The following is a 17,724-nucleotide window of genomic DNA, read 5'->3' as shown; positions in this document are numbered from 1 at the left end:
CCAGTTTCAAACAGTTTTTGAAACCATAAGGAAAGAGTTCCTGCTCTTTGTAATGAAATTTTTATTTAGTATGAAACATTTTAAACAACCTTAATACAAATTCCAAAGCAAATAGTTACTGGTCCCCATATTGCAGGTTGGAAGGGGCTGTGGCTAGGAGAGTGATTATGACAGCCTTACAGCATAATTCACACTGAATACTGCAGATCAGATTGTGAATGGTTTACAACAAACTTGTAATGTTGCCCGGAGGAATTAGACCCCTACTGCAGATTACAGGTAGGGCTGAAACTCAGAGTAGCGTACAACAATCCTGCATTATCATCCACTGCTTTTAATCCTACAATGAAGGTTGAGATTAAAGCAGCATACAACAACTCTAGTGTAGTTTATACCCATATTGCAGGTTGGAGGGCTATACTGAGAAAGCAGCTTACAACAGCCAGGCAATGTAGCCCACCATTAATATTGCAGGCCAGAGGTGAGGTTACTTAAATTGTCCCTGACCTCCCTGATTCAATTGCATGTAGAAGTCTCCCGCTGGCTGCACTTTTAAAAGTTTTTTTAAGTTTATTTTTTTCTCTTTTTTTTTCACATGAAGCAAGATCAAATTGGAAAAGGAATTTCTGTTTTTAATTGTAACTTTTTTACCCAACCCCTTCTTTAATTTAAAGGAGTCAGTAACATGCAAATTGAATAGCTAGCTTTGAAGAATTGATGCTTTCGAACTGTGGTGCTGGAGAAGACTCTTACGAGTCCCCTGGACTGCAAGGAGGTCAAATCAGTCAATCTTAAAGGAAATCAACCCTGAGTGCTCATTGGAAGGACAGATACCGAAGCTGAAATATTTTGGCCACCTAATGCGAAGAGAAAACTCTGGAAAAGACCCTGATGCTGGGAAAGACTGAAGGCAAAAGGAGAAGGGGACGGCGGAGGATGAGATGGCTATATAGCATCACCGATGCAATGAATATGAACTTGAGCACACTCCGGGAGAGAGCGGAGAACGGGAAGGCCTGGCGTGCTATGGTCCACAGGGTCACGAAGAGTCGGGCACGACTGAACAACAACAAATGTTACATTTCAATACACCAAAAATCTGTATAATCGGTGGCACCCCACCCCCAGAAAAAAAAAACTTACATGTGAAAACAATTATTTCCCTAACATTATTGTCAGTACGAGTTCCGAGTCACCCAAAAACTTATTTCTAGCATTTTAAACATAACCTGATCCCAGGCCTCCGTCTTGCTCCACGTTTCTTGTTTCGAGATCCAACACAGGTGTTACTCGTTACAGCTTTGCAAAACTTAGGAGGGTGCGGGCGGGGGCAATCACACTATCTTGCTCGATTTTATTTTGATGTGGGAGAGAGGAGACTAATTCGGAGGGCGGCAGGTTGCGCCTGCTTTCGTCCACGGGCGCACCGAGGCAAGATGATGCAAAGCGGAGCCGCCGTTGCCAGCCGGCTGCGCTTCCTCGTAGGTAGTTTACCGTCAACAACGGGGCCATCTTTGGGAAGTGAATTGACGTCATCTAGGCGTCGTCGCCGGCGAGAAGCCCAGAACTGAGGAGGGATGTCGAAAGTAATGCCTGGGCAGGAGCCTCACGCTCCGTCGCACACGAGCGATCCCCGCTGCTGACAGGAGCAGCAGCTCGTTCAGACTCCCAGGATGCGGCGCGTTCCGCCCCTGCCGTTGTGTTGCATCCCAGTTGCGGGCTCCGTTTATTGAAACAGTCTGAGAAATTGGAGAGCAAGCAGTGCAGGCTCCGATTGCGGTGGGGCTGTGAATCCATTTTGGGTTGGTCTCAGCCAGAATTCTAAAGGATAGGGTTTAGCACCTTGGCTAGCTCCTTTAGAGTCCTGGCTGGTTCCGACTGAAACCCAGAATGGATTTATAGCTCCACCGAAATCGGAGCCACCAGCCTCCACTGAAAGCAAGTAAGGCTGATTGGGCTAATGCTACAGAGAGTCTTGTGGCGCCTTATAAACAAACACCTTTCTGGCATAAACTTTCGCGAACACTGCCCGCTTCATCGGATGCATGAAGTGTCACTCTCAAATTGGCAGATTTATGTACACATGCTGGGGTTGGGGGGAGGGGGTTGTAAACAGTGAGGCCAGAGGGAATTGAAATGCAGAAAGTACAAACCGATAATTATTTTAGGGTGTAATCCTATGCATATGTAGGCAGAAAAAAGTCCTACAAGTCCCAGCATTTCCCCAGCCAGCCATGCGGGCTGGGGAATGCTGAGAGTTGTAGGTCTTTTTTCTGTCTACACATGCATAGGATTGCGCCCTTAACGGTCCCCATTCACAAAATTGGCTAATCCTGAACGAGAGGACCAGGGGGCAAAGTACCTTGGGAACTGTAGTTGCAGGCTGCCTCGTGGTGGAGAAGCGCGAAAGTCTCAAGTGCATCCGCTCGATTGTCTGATTCAGGTATCTCGTTCTCTGTACCCGAGAAAGGATCCATTCAGTTAGAGAACCTTCACTGAAAATGAAAGTTGTGCTGTCTTCATAAAGTGATACTAAATTGCAGCCTATACTTCTCTCATGTGGTGGAATTAGCAACCATGGATTTCCTTCTATATCACAGATTAGTAGCTTGTAAAGGTTTCAAAAATGGCACCAAAACACCTTTTTTACAGCGCATTTTTACCTATGCATTTCTATTCAGAAGTAAGTTCCATTCAGTTCAATGGGACTTTCCTCCAGTAAGTCCCATTACATCTACACACCTACCTGGGAGTACATCCCGCTGAAATCAATGGGGCGTACTTCTGAGTAGACATGCATAGGATTGCATTGTTAATATCCAGTATGCCACATTGTTGTGAAAGCAATACAGAATGCAGACAATAATAGATTTTAAATAAAAATGTGGTTTCTAATCATGTTTTTTCATGCGTTTGATAAATACTAACATTCTTTTTCTTGTTACACTGCTAAACACACTTGGTAATTCAATACAGTTTAATTCAATGCAGAATCAATGGGTTGGAGCCATACTTACGTCTAGGTAAATGGGTATAGGATTTCAGCCTACGTTATGCTTAGATTAGGCCCATTGAAATTTATAGGAGTTAAGTTATTTGCGACTAATTTGTCCCATTGATTTCAATGGGTACACAACTCTAAGATGACTAATTCTGGATTCAAGCCATGGTGTTTAGGATCAAGTGTAGCATGTTACTTCTGAAAAGACCAAAAGCAGGTAAATGACCAAAAATGCAATCTCTCTACCAGTATTTTAAATTTGCTATAAATATACCCAGCTCATTTACTGAGCTGATTACTTGAAACTGAACATTGAGGTTAGACAGCATTTATTTAAAGTTTTTCACGTCCCAAAACCCTTTTCTTTAATAATTTTACTGTCCACAGACAGTGGGTGGACATCTCATATAAGTGATTTGTTGTTAAGTCTGCTAAACAAGTTTAATTTAAATCCATAGGGCTTTTCTCTTCTTGAGATTGTTCTGCTTGTGTATCTAAAAGAGTATTGACTGGTCTACTACAGGTTCAATGGACTAGTTATACCTTCTGTTTTTGCATTATTTATATGCTCATCTACCATCTTCTGGGGTAGTTTGTGGCATTTAGGAAGTCTGAAATAAATGTTTGTTTAGTGGTGTATAGAAATTCTTTTATACACATTCCTTCTGGTTGTGCAGTGCAAACCTATGTTTGTCTATTAAGTAAGCCACATTGATTTCAATGACTTCTCCAGCTGCAATCATATACCCATTTATCTGGGTCTAACTCAATGAGATATTACTTCTGAGTAGATATGTGAGGACTGCACAGTAAGTGTGTTTATGAGTGCAGCCTTAATCTCGTTTATCTTGTAAGCACCATTTTCCTTCAGGGGTACTCCATTTAATAAATGCACAGTGTTTTAAAATTCAATATTTTATTGTTACTGTGTATTATTTATACACAGCACCATTAGTATATATGGTGCCAGAGTCACATAGGCAAAATAGATAGATCTCTATCCCCAAGGAGATTGCAGTCTAAAGTAGCGGAGAAATCAGCAGTGGAAGGGAAGAAAAGCCAAGAGCAGGAAGTATGTTGGCAAATGCATTACACTTACTTCATCAAAAAGGAATTTAAATAACCCTGAGTCTGTATCCTGGTAGGGGGAAATCTAGAATAAGATATACATGTATTCCAAAAACCTCCCAAGTGTCCCCCAGCCCTAGTTGGCATTACAACTACATACAAATGGTCCAAGAGGAATCTTGCATTTGGATAAAAAAGATACAAGTAATTATTAAAGAGCTGAAAGTGTCCAACTATTTCAGGTAAGGTGCCCTTAATGGCATATTAAAAATTCCACATCATTTCTTCAACCAATCAGTCTGCCACTTTAGGCTGCTATCATCCATTCATTATGGATTCTATCAAATGGTGGCTTTGCACTAGCAGAAAATGCTTGCACTCACAGAAGATGGTGCATCAGTTTTCACAGATCCCACCCCCTACCAAGTGCATCTCTCTATACCACACTTTTCAGGGCATCCCCCAACCCTTAGGAGCAGCTTTTTAGGAGGTGCAGGGGGCTGCAGTGGGTAGGGGAATCAGCAAAAATTGGGAGCCTCTCATTGCACAAACATACAGGCTTTCCACTGGTGCAAACTCACCACTGAATACAGCCAGATATATGTTATGCGTATATATTAAGTAGTTATATATTCCTGCTTCAAAATTTCACTCATTGTTCTGGTGAAATAGGTTTCAAATACAAGAAAAACCAGAATAAATTCTGGGAAAGAACAGATGATTCACAAATGTTTCTATGAATACAAACTGCTATTGCTTGACATACTAAAATAAAAGTAGTATACTATCAGTTTTATGAACTTGAGCACACTCCGGGAGAGAGTGGAGGACAGGAAGGCCTGGTGTGCTATGGTCCATGGGGTCACGAAGAGTCGGACATGACTTAACAACTGAACAACAACAACAACTGTCAGTTTTATTGTAGGTAATTACTAAATTATACAACAATGCCAGTTACACCATATGTATTCCACATAATAATGGTGTGGAATGCATATGGTGTGACTGTTAGCTAGGTATTGTTTGTTGAAGAACATACTGGCAGTGGAGCTTCCATCAAGGTAAAGTCAATGGCATTATGTTCAAGACTGGAGATTACTTCATTCATTGAATCAACACAATCATCATTGTTAAAGTCATGAATATTTGCATTCCTGCATGAAATGCCATTGCAGTTCACACACATGGGTACTTCAGTCCTGCTTTGCAGCAGCTAATGACTACCAGAATACATGTAAAGGCACAACCAGAGCAAACTGGGCTGTGAAGCCACAAAGGGACAAGCTGTCATGATGCTAATATTTGTGTTAATTTCCCATGAGTGACTTTCCATTCACACTGGATTGGTTGCAGATGCACCCCTTAGTACAGCTGGACCCTTCTAATTAATTTGTATTGTAAAAACTGCTGAAATTTTACAATAAAAAAATCAATTGGTACAGATGGACTTCAAGAGAAATCATAAATGGATTGTACAGCTGCAGGTGGTAGGAGTTTCATGTCCGGTGTTACCTTCTGATGTTCATAGTATTTGGTTCCATCCAGGTCCCATCATTGTGTGTACCATACACTGAAACCATAAAGAACACCCCTGTAGCTGCTATGGCATGTGGGTCATTGAATACAGCAAGTTTTATCACATAGCTGCAAATCTTTTTGCAAGAGCTTGAATGTGAAATGATTTCTGGACAGCTACTTGCAGCAAAAACAGTGAGGGTCTTGTGGTCCCTTCAAGACTAACACATTTTATTACAACGTAGGTTTTCTAGTCCATGAAAGCTTGCACTGTATTAAAATGTGTTAGGGTGCAATCCTATGCATGTTTAGATAGAAAAAAGTCCTACAACTCCTAGCATTCCCCAGCCAGCATGGCTATGCTGGCTGGGAATGATGGGAGTTGCAGTCCAACACATCTGGAGGGCACCAGGTTGAGGAAGGCTGTTTTAACTGTGCTTGCTGATTATCTCTGTATTAGGTTTGCATGTGTTACGCAGAATCTTCTCAGTCTACGCTGCAGTGCTTGGTATGACACACTGTACACTTTTCTCATACTGTGAAAAGCTCTCAAAGCCTTGAAGGTGCAAACATTTGTGTCAGCATTATCAAAAGCATGTCGGAGCAAGGCACTGGGTGGAAAGTGAATAGTGCACTGAAAAGTACCGGCAGTTCCTACTTTCTCACTTCCATCATAGCTTGATCAGACCATGACAATGTTAATCTCTACAACAATTGCTGTGTCTTCTTTTATCATTCTGCAGAGCAAATAGATAGATGCCATCAGCTGGGGCCCATCTACACTGAGCTTTTATTCAGGGACGGGTGTGAGTCGAGGTCCCTTGTGATAGATGACACTGTCATGACTTCGCAGCCATCCATGGTTTTCGCCCAGAGAATGTGGAGTTCTAAGGATTCGTTTTGCTGCAATGTTTTTTGTGTGCTATGGGTTTTCCCATGCTTGTGAGCCATCTGCCCCTTCTCCAAATTGACTTCGCATTTTGCAATGGGCGTGTTGTAGGCGTGCATAGTGGCTGCATCACTCTGTGATGCCCCTTTACTTTCCCCATCCCTTCTCAGCTGTGCAGTTACAGAGGCACAGAGAGGTGTTTTCATCTATTTAATCACACTTTTGCACATTTTTGCAGCTTCGTATCTTTGCAGCGGTTGCTTTTGGACTCAGTACCCAAGGGCCGGGAGGGTCTTGTGGGAGGACCAATATCACTCCAGCCACCATTTCGAAGCGATGGGTAGGCATGTAGTGCTCACGCTTGTGAGTGTGAACCATCGTGAGGGTCTCAGGCTGGGGAACTGACAAACTAATGATGCAGAAATGAAGGAGCACAAAACAGCCACTTTTTACCTAAAAAGGGACGGAAAGACACAACACAGCCTCTCAAATACAAAACAGCCACTGAAGTGTCACACCTCCACACTCACGGGACTGCACAGCTGTGCATTTCAGTATAATAGCAAAAAAAAAAAAAAAGGCACGGCAAGTCTGTTAGGGAAGTTCGCAGTGAGTGAATTGCAGGGGATGCTGATTTGAAGCCACATTGCTGCGCAGTTGCGACGGGGTGGGGGAGTCAAAGCAGTGCCATATAGATGGGGCCCTGGAAGTGGTGGCCATATTAGTCCAGAAGCTCCCCTGGGATCTAGTGGGCTTTTTAAGAATCAGTGTGGTATATTAGGTAGTGTTGGATTTTCATCAGGAAAGCTTGGATTCAAATCCCTGCTAGTCATCTAATTAAGTAGTTGACCTGGGCCAGTTACATTCTCTCAGCCCAACCTACCTCATGGGGTTGTTGTGAAGGATAAAATGGGAATAATACACACATACACATGGTATCCTGTCCTGGATTCCTTTGGGGAAAAGACAGAATATAAATGCGTGTGAGAGAATACATTTAACTGTATGTACCTTACCTGTATGTTTCAACTTGATAACAATTACTTGTACTTTCTCTTACCATTCCACTGGACCAGAACCAAACTTCAACTTTTGCCTTGCTCCTCTCTCTGCAATGCCCAGATATGCACTTTGGCAGCTGCCCAAGGATTGCCTTAAGGAAAACTTGGCATATATACAGCCAGGGAATGTACAGAGCTCTGCCCTGTGATTTCCAGGTGAGATATCACATGCAGCAGATACCTCCTAAATGGTCCACAATTGTTCCCACCTCATAGCTTGGCTGCTCCAACCATGCATCAATGCCAAAAAAATATTGGGATTCCTAGTCTGGCTCTGCAAATATTACTGATCTGTGACATTATTTTAATTAAAATTAGTATCTGTGTGTATCATATGCTCATGTGTTGATTTGCCTTATGTTGCTATGCCTAGCTCAAAATTCTATACACTTTTATTTAAAAAAAACCTAAAGAAGTTGGATTAATTATTGTTGACTTTGAAGAACTTCAGCATAAGAGTCAGAGAGATGAGTTACTGTTTCTTTGCCTGCAACCTGGCACTCATGATGTTGCTGCTGATGGTTGATTGGTACTTTCACTGTGCACTTGTTTCAGGCGTTGTCAAAGCTGTGCAGTTGCTAGGAGTCTTGTCCATGTGCTAGGAGGGTTGTTCATCAACCCACGTTATTACTGATGGGGAGCTGCATAGGTGGGAGTAGACATCATTACTGTTATATTTATTGTTGCTGAGTTGCTGCTGAGTATAGGATACTGTCCAGCTTGAGCTGGTGCAAGCAGCAAGACAGTGGCAGCACATATTGGAAAGCACATAGCAGGAGGAGGAGTCCTGGCTCTCCAACTTAAAATAGAAACTAATAAGTATTATTTGACTGAAGTTAGTAATAATGATTGGGCTGGAAAAGTGAACAGTCAAAAGATGTTAGCCCTGTCATATAGCACTAGAACTGAAAGGCTAAAAGAGACAAACGTTTCTTGTACAAAGTGAGGAACTACTCCAACAGTCACAACCAGTAGGAAAATTGACTGTAATGCAGACAAATTCCTGGAAGGTTGGGATATCAACATTTATTAGATGCTAAAATCTAATAAATTAGATTTGCCATCCTATTGTTTGGGGTCTTTCTACACTATGTTAAAAATTCCTAGCCTACAGCTGACACCAGAAAGCTCCTGTGCTCATAAAAACTTCCTGTAGCATCTTCCTGTGGTCACAGCAAGTAAAAAGATGGTAGGCTAGATCAGGGGTGGGCAGAAGGTACATCTGGATCTACTGGGAGATCTCTGGGAGATTTTCAGTAGATCAAGGGATTTTGACTCCCAATTATTTAACAACAGCAGCAACAAAATTACTCTCCCCTGCCATAATTTGTACTCCTGAAATAAATAAAGCTTTGGGTAACCAGGAATAGATTTTTGTGTGGTAGGATTGCGAGACCCATTCCGTTTTGGTACATCACTCTAAAAACAAACAATTTCTGGGATCAGAATTATTTAATTCTAAATGTATGTCATTGATACCACAGTCTAGCTGGTGGGTCCTGGGATTCTAGTAAGAAATGAAGTAGATCCCATTAACCTGCCATCTGCCGGTGTCTGGGCTAGATGAACCATTGGCAACCCATTATGCCTGTTCTTCTTCAGCCAGCAAAGAATAGAAATCTAAAACCTAAAATAAAGTAACACAGTTGTACACAACAACAAACACCCAGAAAAAAAACTCCTGCAAGTAGAGTACAAGCCACATGACCCCCCCTGCCTCCCCACCCCCCACATTAGCAAGAAAGATATGAATCTGAATGCCAGTCACAGCAATAATAGCTAATAGATTTTCTGAATGTCACTCTGTAGAATCGTAGAATCATAGAATAGTAGGGTTGGAAGGGGCCCTCAAGGCCATCGAGTCCAACCCCCTGCTCAATTCAGGAATCCAAGTCAGAGCATCCCTGACAGATGGTTGTCCAGCCTCATCTTGAACGCCTCCAGTGTGGAAGAGCCCACATAAAATATCTCATAAAATATTTTTTTAATGTTTCACTGGTGTCTATAATAACAAATCTCTATAGTAAATGTGTGCACGCTCATAAAGAATGAATGCTTTTGAGGATGAACATGCCCCATGGCATTCAGCATGTTGAACCCATCTGCTGGCAGGAGATATGCAATGCAATCCTACACACTCCTCCCTGGGATAAGTCCCATTGAACTGAATGGGGTTTACTTCAGGGTTATGTTAGCTGCTTATGTATCACCAAAAAAAAGAGGGCACAAGTTTACATAAACTATATTTATAGATGCAAATCCATAAATAATTATAATTTCAATTGAAATACGCCTCACCATAGTGGGGAAGACTGAGCCCAGGTAACCTGTGTGCCTGCTCAGTCTGCCCTCCAGGTGCTAACTGTGGATGGGCTAGTTCAAGGCCCCTATCCTGCTCTCCCTTCTTATGGTTCTTTATCTTTAAACTTGGTCTGGACAGCCTTTCAGAGAACTCTAGGACACATGGGTGGTCACCCTATTTTAGAGTAGACATTGGAGACCCAATGTGATGCAGTGGCTAGAGTGTTGGACTGGGGCTCGGGAGATCCAGGTTCTAGTCCCCACTTGGCCATGAAGCTCGCTGCGTGACTTTGGGCCAGTCATGGACGCTCAGCCTAACCTACCCCACAGGGTTGTTGTAAGGATAATATGGAGAGGACAACCATGTAAGCCGCCTTGGGTTCCTTGCAAAATGAAAAAGGCGGGAAATAACAACAACAACAACAATAATAATAGGAATGCACTGTTCCGCACTATATAAGCGCTCGCTCCTGGCACTGTGCCCGTCACATCTTTCCGTGGCCCGCCCTTCCGTGTATTCCTTGAGATACGTGGAATTTGGTGCAACGTTTTGATAATGGCTGCAAAGATTCCTACGTAAACCCTTCCTCTCTCTCGGGATATGCCGAGTAAGTTGACTGTGGAGACTGCAACTAAAAAAGGCGATGTCGGGACATTACAAACGAAACACTAGTTGACACCAAGCTGGTTCAGCCCCAGTGACACTGACTCCTTTGGAATAAACTGATTGAAATGTCGGTACGGTTACTTTGGCAGACCGCTGCTTTACCGCCTCACTGGCTGGAGCCTAATCCCATATCCTTTTGAACCTACAGGTTAGGGAGCGACATGCTCTCCGGGGGGTCGCCCTGTTTCCCTTTCCCACCTATCATGGTCACCAAGACTACAAGTCCCGCCATGCTCCGCGTCGCGTCGCGTCGCGTCGCCTCCTACCTTTTCCTTCCCCCGCACCCGCCTCCTTGGCGGCTCGTGCGCATGCGCTTTAGGAGCAGCGTCCGGGGCAGGCAGGCAGGCAAGCAAGCAGTCTCTCGCTAATGTAAGATGGTGGCCGGTCTGGCAGCGGAGCGCGCAGAGCCTGGAGATTACCCGTCTCTCACATAAAGGTCGTCGGAGGAGCCCCCCCAGCCCCCCTCCCGCTGCTAGAGAAGACAGCAAGCGAGCACGAGAGAGCGCGTTCCCGCCCCCGCCGCCAGACAGCCGGCCGCCGTGGAGCAGGGACGGCGAGGCGGGTGAGTGAGCAGCAGGGGCTGGGGGAGCCGGGGCTGCCTGGCTACGAGAGAGCGGAGGCTTCGCGGAGCGCCTGCAGGCCTCAGCCATCCCTCCTCGGCCTGCCTCAGCCCCTTGGCCGGCGCCGGGGTTCCCTCTGGCTGGAGGAGCGGAAGGAAGGAAGGGGGATCGGGCGAGCCAGGGCGGCTCCTGTGCCTGCGGCGAGGGCTGACTCGCTTCCCTAGGAGCGGAAGGGGCTTCTGAGGGGCTGCTGGGGCTTGGCTCCTTGCGCCGGGGATCCGCTGGATGGAGAGAGGCTCTGACTGATCGTGAGAGGCCACGCTGGGGCTTTTTAGGGCGGGGGCCCAGGAGTAAATAGAGTCGGGGGGCTCTTGGGCAGCAGCTTGGCATCCCTCTCATAACTTGCCTGTGTTAACTGGGTGAGAGGGAGCCAGACCGATTGCTTTTGGGTACGCTTGTTTGCTGGGTTTCTTAGAAGGTTAGGCAGGAAAGGTTTCTTCTTCATCCTCTAGGCGGAAAAAAAAATCCCAGGCTTTTCAATAGCAGCACGTGTGTTTGGTAGTGGGTGGCAGTTAACTGTATGGGTGTTCCCTCTTCTGCACTATGTTGGTAGGCCTTTTGACTTTCCCTTACATTTTCATAGAGAGCTTTCCTGTTATATGAAAGGCAGTTGCTAATGATATATATTTTGTGGGATTCTCAAATTAAGTAATTATGTTAGAGGCGTTCATTTTTCAATGCACTGAGTTCAGTGCACTTCCTCCTTTCAAAGTGAGGTGCTGGTTGCTTCATGTATTCCTATAATCCCATTTTTTTCCTAGTAAATCCTAGAGGATTTCCCTCATCTATATACTTAAGTTAAACATGTTTTTCTTTTAGCAGGGAAATTTGTTCTAGTGCAGGTCATATATTGTATCTAATGTAAACAGAAAAGTACTGAAATCAGAATCTTGTAACTGGTTTACTGACTTTACATCTATTACCACTTGATAACTTAGAAAAGATTTCCTGGTGATTTCTGATAAATAGGTTTAGGTTGAAGTGGTGATGTGCATGCTGTAATGCTGTATATATATTTTTACTTAATATCCAGATTGTTGCCATATTGATGTTAGTCCAGTTATAGCAATAATAAAAGCAAATTATTATTGATAGTCATGACTGTTTCTTGAATTTGAAACTATGAAGGATAACATAACAAACTATTAAATATATCTGATGAACTAGTTCCCTATGATTCACAGATGCAGTCTTTACTAGTAGTTTTAGAAGGCGTTCTGTTGAAGTAACTTAGGCTGCAGTCTTATCTATAGTTACCTGGAAGTAAGTGCCAATGAACTTGGTGGGACTTCTGAGTAGACATGTCCAGGAATGCACTGTTAGTGTATGATTTGATAGTGAAGTGCCTAATATCCTGGGATTTTAACCATTCTGAAGTAGTCAGTTCCCAATCCAAAAACAAATAACAGATGTATCTGTTTAGAGATGCTTGGCAGTCAGACTTGGCAGAAATATGGGCAAAGTTTTTTCTAGGAGAGAGTTGACTTTGTATAGTATGGGGGCCACAACAAGTGAAACAAGGCCTTTATAACTTTGAGCATACTTTTATTCTTGTCTAATTTGAGAGAAAATGTTAGGCACTAAAATCTATTATACCCTAGAATTCTTAATGTGGTGTTTTTGACACAGTATGTCTTGGAAATGGGACGCAATCTTTTCATATTAGTAATTTAAAAATAGTAATTATGGGTAGATTTTGCTAGAAGAATAAATACATGCTACTTCTGTATTTCTCATAGGCTGTAATAAGCGGGCATACCATGTTTTGTTTTTCTTTGTTAAAGAACGGATACATTACTTAACTATATTCATCACTGACTTTTTAAAAAGATGTTTCACCCTTTACTTTAAAGCATATGCCTGGCATTTTTTGAATTAACTCCAGGAATATGGGTGGAACAACATTACAGTATAGGTTGCACCCCCATATGTATAAACACATCTTTATGTATACATTTAGAATGACTTCTACATAGGTGCTACACTGTTATGAACAGGAGTAGGGTGAACAGCATGAGTTACTGTCCAAGGCTATTGGAAGAGGCATCTTCAGACTCAAGTGTAGGTTGACACTCTTAAGATGGGATATGGAATGGGCTGCTTTCATTCCGCTTGCAAATGCGTAATAGCCAGTTGGGACAGAAACTATTGCTTATATAATAAAATAAGGTGGTATCTGCATTAAAGTATTATATATTTTCAGAGTGTATGTATACTTCTCAATTCATTCATCTTTCCCACCATCTCTCATTTGAATGCTTCTTCTGGTGGAAAAATAAGTGACAAGTAGCAGCTGTATGCAGCCTTTCTACTTTTTGTGGGTTTTCTTTTTACAATACATCACAGGAGGGGAAATGCTTGGACCTTAAGTGAGCTGTAGACCTGAAGACTTCTTCAAAGTATGGTATGTAGCTATCCCTTCTGGCTGATAAGGGAACTGAAGTGCAAACTTGGGATCTGGAGAAGTGTTAGAGCGTAATGAAGTCTCTGTCTTGTAGAATGACAGGAAAATGTGAAGGTGTTGTAGGGCAAGTGAATTCTCTCTGACATAGGAGGAGGTATTTCACAGTGAAATGCCCATTTGCTGTGGAATTAGTGCTTAAGCTAAATGGGCTACTCATATACTTACAGATATAGAAATAATTTAAATGTCTAATTCCAATAAAGAGGAGATCAACGCTAGGATCAAACAGTACCATCTTCTCTAGACAGTACTCACAAATTTGCAATAAAATAGATAGACATAAAAATATGGCTCAGGACCATCTATATGCTTTTCAGGATTCATCTTGATTTGTAGACTACTATGACCTAATTGTCTAAATAACTTTCAGTTAGAAAAACTCCCCAACAAATTGTCCTAAAATCTCTCATGTGTATGCAAGATTGACACTGTAATGCGCTACTTTAGACATTCAGTGTTTAAATTGCTGAACAACTGAGCTAGAGTCCTAATTTGAGGTTTGCTTCAGACTGACGCATTCATTAAAGGAGGCTTCTTCAGAATGCAGTTACAGCTTTTCAGTATAAGGAGTAATTCTGCTATTTTGAAAGTTCAGGAATCGGGTGATATTGCATATAACAGCCATCCCCAACCTGGTGCCTGACAGATGTTTTGCTCTTCAGTTGGCATCATCCCCAACTAGCCTGGCCAGTAGTCAGGAATGCTGAGGACACCAGGTAGGGGAAGGCTGGCACATAGCATTTCATATAGAGCCTGTATGTTAGGAGTAGGCAGCTGGCGCCCAGATGCTCAATGTAGCCACTAGAAGCTTCACATCCAGCCTAAAGTATAGACCCTGATCTCAGGCAAGCCTTTCCAGCTTGTGTACACCTCTGTACGAATATATACGCTGGCAAAGTTGTGCATATGGTATTGGAGACTTCTAACTCAGTTTAGTGTGAACAGCACTAGTCTTGAGTGAAGTTCTTACGGATTTCAGCTGCTCATTCACAGTTGCCTGTTTCATGGCTTATCCATGGGGATCAGTAGCTGAGGTGACAGCTCTGCCAAAATATATTGCTATTCACACATGCTGCATGTGTATCTTAAATAATATTTTTCCTCTCTCTTGTCTTGAGTGAAAGCAAGCCTTGAGTGGAGTTAATGCTGCTCATCCTTCGGCCTTTACACAACTCAAAATCTTGAAGATTAGTTTCTAACCAGGGCTCTTGAGTGTTTTCTAAATTCTCACATAACTCATTGGGAAGATTGTGTTATTGAAATACTGTTGTAATCTGGTTCTGTCAGGTCTTGATAAAGGAATGTTGTCACATTGTACGAGTAACTTAGACTTTGTTCCTGACCTATCGGAAGTAATTGTTTGGATTCTACTGGGGTGTTTGTTTTTTTTTTTGTCCCCATGGAAGGATCATAGCTCAGTCATAGAGCGTATACCATTGATGCAGAAGACCCCAGGTTAAATCCCTGATAGCTCCAGTTATAAAGCTTTTAGGTAGCAGGGCTAGGAAAGACCTCAGCTTGAGACCTTGGATAGGTGCTGCCCCTCGGGATACTCAATACTGGGCTAGATAGACCAATAGTTTGACTTGGTGTAAGACAGCTTCATGTCTTCATGTGACCTACTGGCCTCTTTTGGCTCAAGATATGCTGTTAGTGGTTTGATTGCAAGCTTTAAGAGACTGAACATGTTAGGACATCATAGTAAGTAAGGATGGCAGGCGCTTAATATTCAAAATAAGTTGACATGTTCAGCACTTGTTACTGACCAAGAATATAGGGTGGCAAGTAGTAACTGGGGGTGCTCCTTGATTCCGTGCTCCTGTTAGATGTGCAGGTGGTATTGGTAGTGAGGAGCATTCTGTTCCATCAACTATAATCCTTCTTGAGGAAGATCTTGCTACAGTCATTCACATCCTAGTTACCTCTGCATTAAAATCCATGTTGCTGTACGTGGGGCTGCTGTTGAAAAGCATTTAGAAATTATAACTAGTGCAAAATGCTGCAGGCAGTGTTTTGAACTACACTGGTTGCTAGTTTGTTTCTGGGCTCAGTTCAAGATACTTGTGTTCATTTTTAAACCCCTAAACAGTTTGGGACCTGGGTACCTTAAGGGCTGCCTTCTTCCATATCTACCTCTGCAAATGTTCCAGGCATTATCTAAGTCCCTGCTCCAGATCCCTCGACCCTGTGAAGCATGGCAGGCAGCTACCAGTCGCAGGGCTTTCTCTGTAGTAGTATGGATTGCCCTGGTAATGGAGACTTGTTAGGCCCCTTCCCTCTGTTTTAGGTGGCTGGCAAAAACATGCTTATTTAAAAAGGCCTTTGGATGAATATTTTTAATATCTCCCTAGTTTTGGCTGCTGTCCCTAGAAATTGTTGTTGCTGGGCTATTATGTCAATGATGTGGTTTTATTATTCTTAGGAATGGGGAGCACTATATATGTGCTTATATATTGTGTGATGTTTTCTGATTTGTTAACTTCTTGACTTCCTCTTGAAGATCAGGCAGGATATAAGTTTTTAAGATAAATAAATCAATTTGTTTAAGTATAGTCTTAAATAATGTTTGTATTTTATTCTGTCTTGGCTAAGGCAGAAGAAATATCTTTCTCCTTGGAACTTGGAGAGAGTTACAAGGAAGGCAACAGCTTATTAAAAATACAGTATTTAAGAGGGCACTTCAAAAGAAAAATAATTGATTTGGTTTGTAGAGAAGCACAGGGCCTTCTTAATAAGTAGGTTAATCATAGGAAAAGCTGCTGCTCTTGTGCAAGACAAAAGGTGTAAGTGGGCTCTTGTATTCGAGCTTGCCTTAAAACAAGAACAACAAATCAATCTTAGTTGCTATATATCTAATGTCGATGTTGCTTTGGTCTGACTACATATTATATATGAAATCTGTTCGTTAAAAAAAAAATCGACAGGCTAGACCTTTTAAATTAATATATATTCCTGATGGAGTGAGTCCCACACTGAGAAGCATGCCAGAGCAAGTGGCTGATCAGGCAGCAAGTAATTAATGGAGCTAAAGTATACACGATGATTTTCAGATCTCTTTCAGCTCTGATTCAACTGTATTAAGAGTTAGGAAACCAGTTTAGCTGATCCTAACAGGTTTCTTAGATGTCAGGCCCAGGCTTTAATGTTTGAGTCTGATGGAAGAAAATTGTGTACTCACTGTACCCTGTCCATGGTACTACTGCTAAGGTGACTGTTTCTCTGCCAGTAAACAGGTGGTCCAAAGCAGTGTTTCCCCCATTTTGTTTTTGAGCTATTGGAGCAGCAATTACTATACCAATATAGTTTGTCATTTTGCTTGCTGTATATTGTGCAGTAGTGGTAATTCTGGGTGATAGGATATACTAAGTAAAACTAAGATGTATGTAGTCAAATGAGGTAATTCCAATGGGAGCATTATTTGAATAATTCCTGTTCAGTGGTTGATTTGTTAAGCCATAGCATTTGGGTTAGCAGTATTTATAGTGTATATAGGTTGCATGTGTGTGGTTGCTTAACCTTTCCTGGGGTTCTTGGCAAAACTTACTAGTTACTAGACAAATGTCCAGTTGATGATTTCAGTACATTAGTATTGTATGCTTTGAATGCCACCAATCTGCCAGTATATAGTGTTGTTAATTCTGAATTTGACATCAGCTGTGTTGAATTTATGAGTTTAGATTGAGCCAGAATGTATGTTTATTGTATCACATTTATATACTGCCTTTCTGTCAAGGCACTCCAGGGGATTTACAGTTTAAAGTATTAAAGCATATTACTAATCAAATACACACACAAAATAAAACAGCAAATTGTCTCAGGCTTTTGGTGGTTGCTTTAGGTGCTGATGAACCTGATTCTTCCTTACTAGAATGGAGGATCAGAGCTCATTAATAGCACGCCTGCTTCGCAGGCAGAAGGTCCAAGTTCAGTCCCTGGCATCTCCACTTAAAAGGATCAGGTAATATGTGATGGGAATAACCTCTGCCTGAGACCTTGGAGAGCTGCTGCCAATCAGAGTAGACAACACTGGGCAGATGGATTGGTTTTAAGGCAGCTTCCTGTGTTCCTAGATCATAGACTTGAATAACTGAAAGCTGCAGGCTTTGGCTGGGTTTATTTGTTTCTATTTTGCTGTTAG

At 42.4% G+C, this 17,724-nt stretch overlaps 1 protein-coding gene across 8 annotated transcripts in view; it reads left to right on the top strand.

The window, feature by feature from the left end:
• Positions 1-10,810: 10,810 nt before the first annotated feature.
• The window catches only part of CNOT4 (CCR4-NOT transcription complex subunit 4), a 74,337-nt gene continuing 67,423 nt past the window's right edge, over positions 10,811-17,724 (top strand). For all 8 annotated transcript variants that reach the window (XM_084810136.1, XM_084810132.1, XM_084810134.1 and 5 more), the window contains exon 1: positions 10,811-11,064. The gene's annotated coding sequence lies outside the window, so the exon portion shown is untranslated. The remainder of the gene's footprint in view (positions 11,065-17,724) is intronic.

This window comes from Heloderma suspectum, chromosome 7 (genome assembly GCF_057233095.1).
Source record: "Heloderma suspectum isolate Gila_16-S chromosome 7, 16-S_ref, whole genome shotgun sequence".
Taxonomy (NCBI): domain Eukaryota; kingdom Metazoa; phylum Chordata; class Lepidosauria; order Squamata; family Helodermatidae; genus Heloderma; species Heloderma suspectum.
Note: the sequence above shows the minus strand (reverse complement) of the source record. Positions and strands in the feature narration are given on the sequence as shown.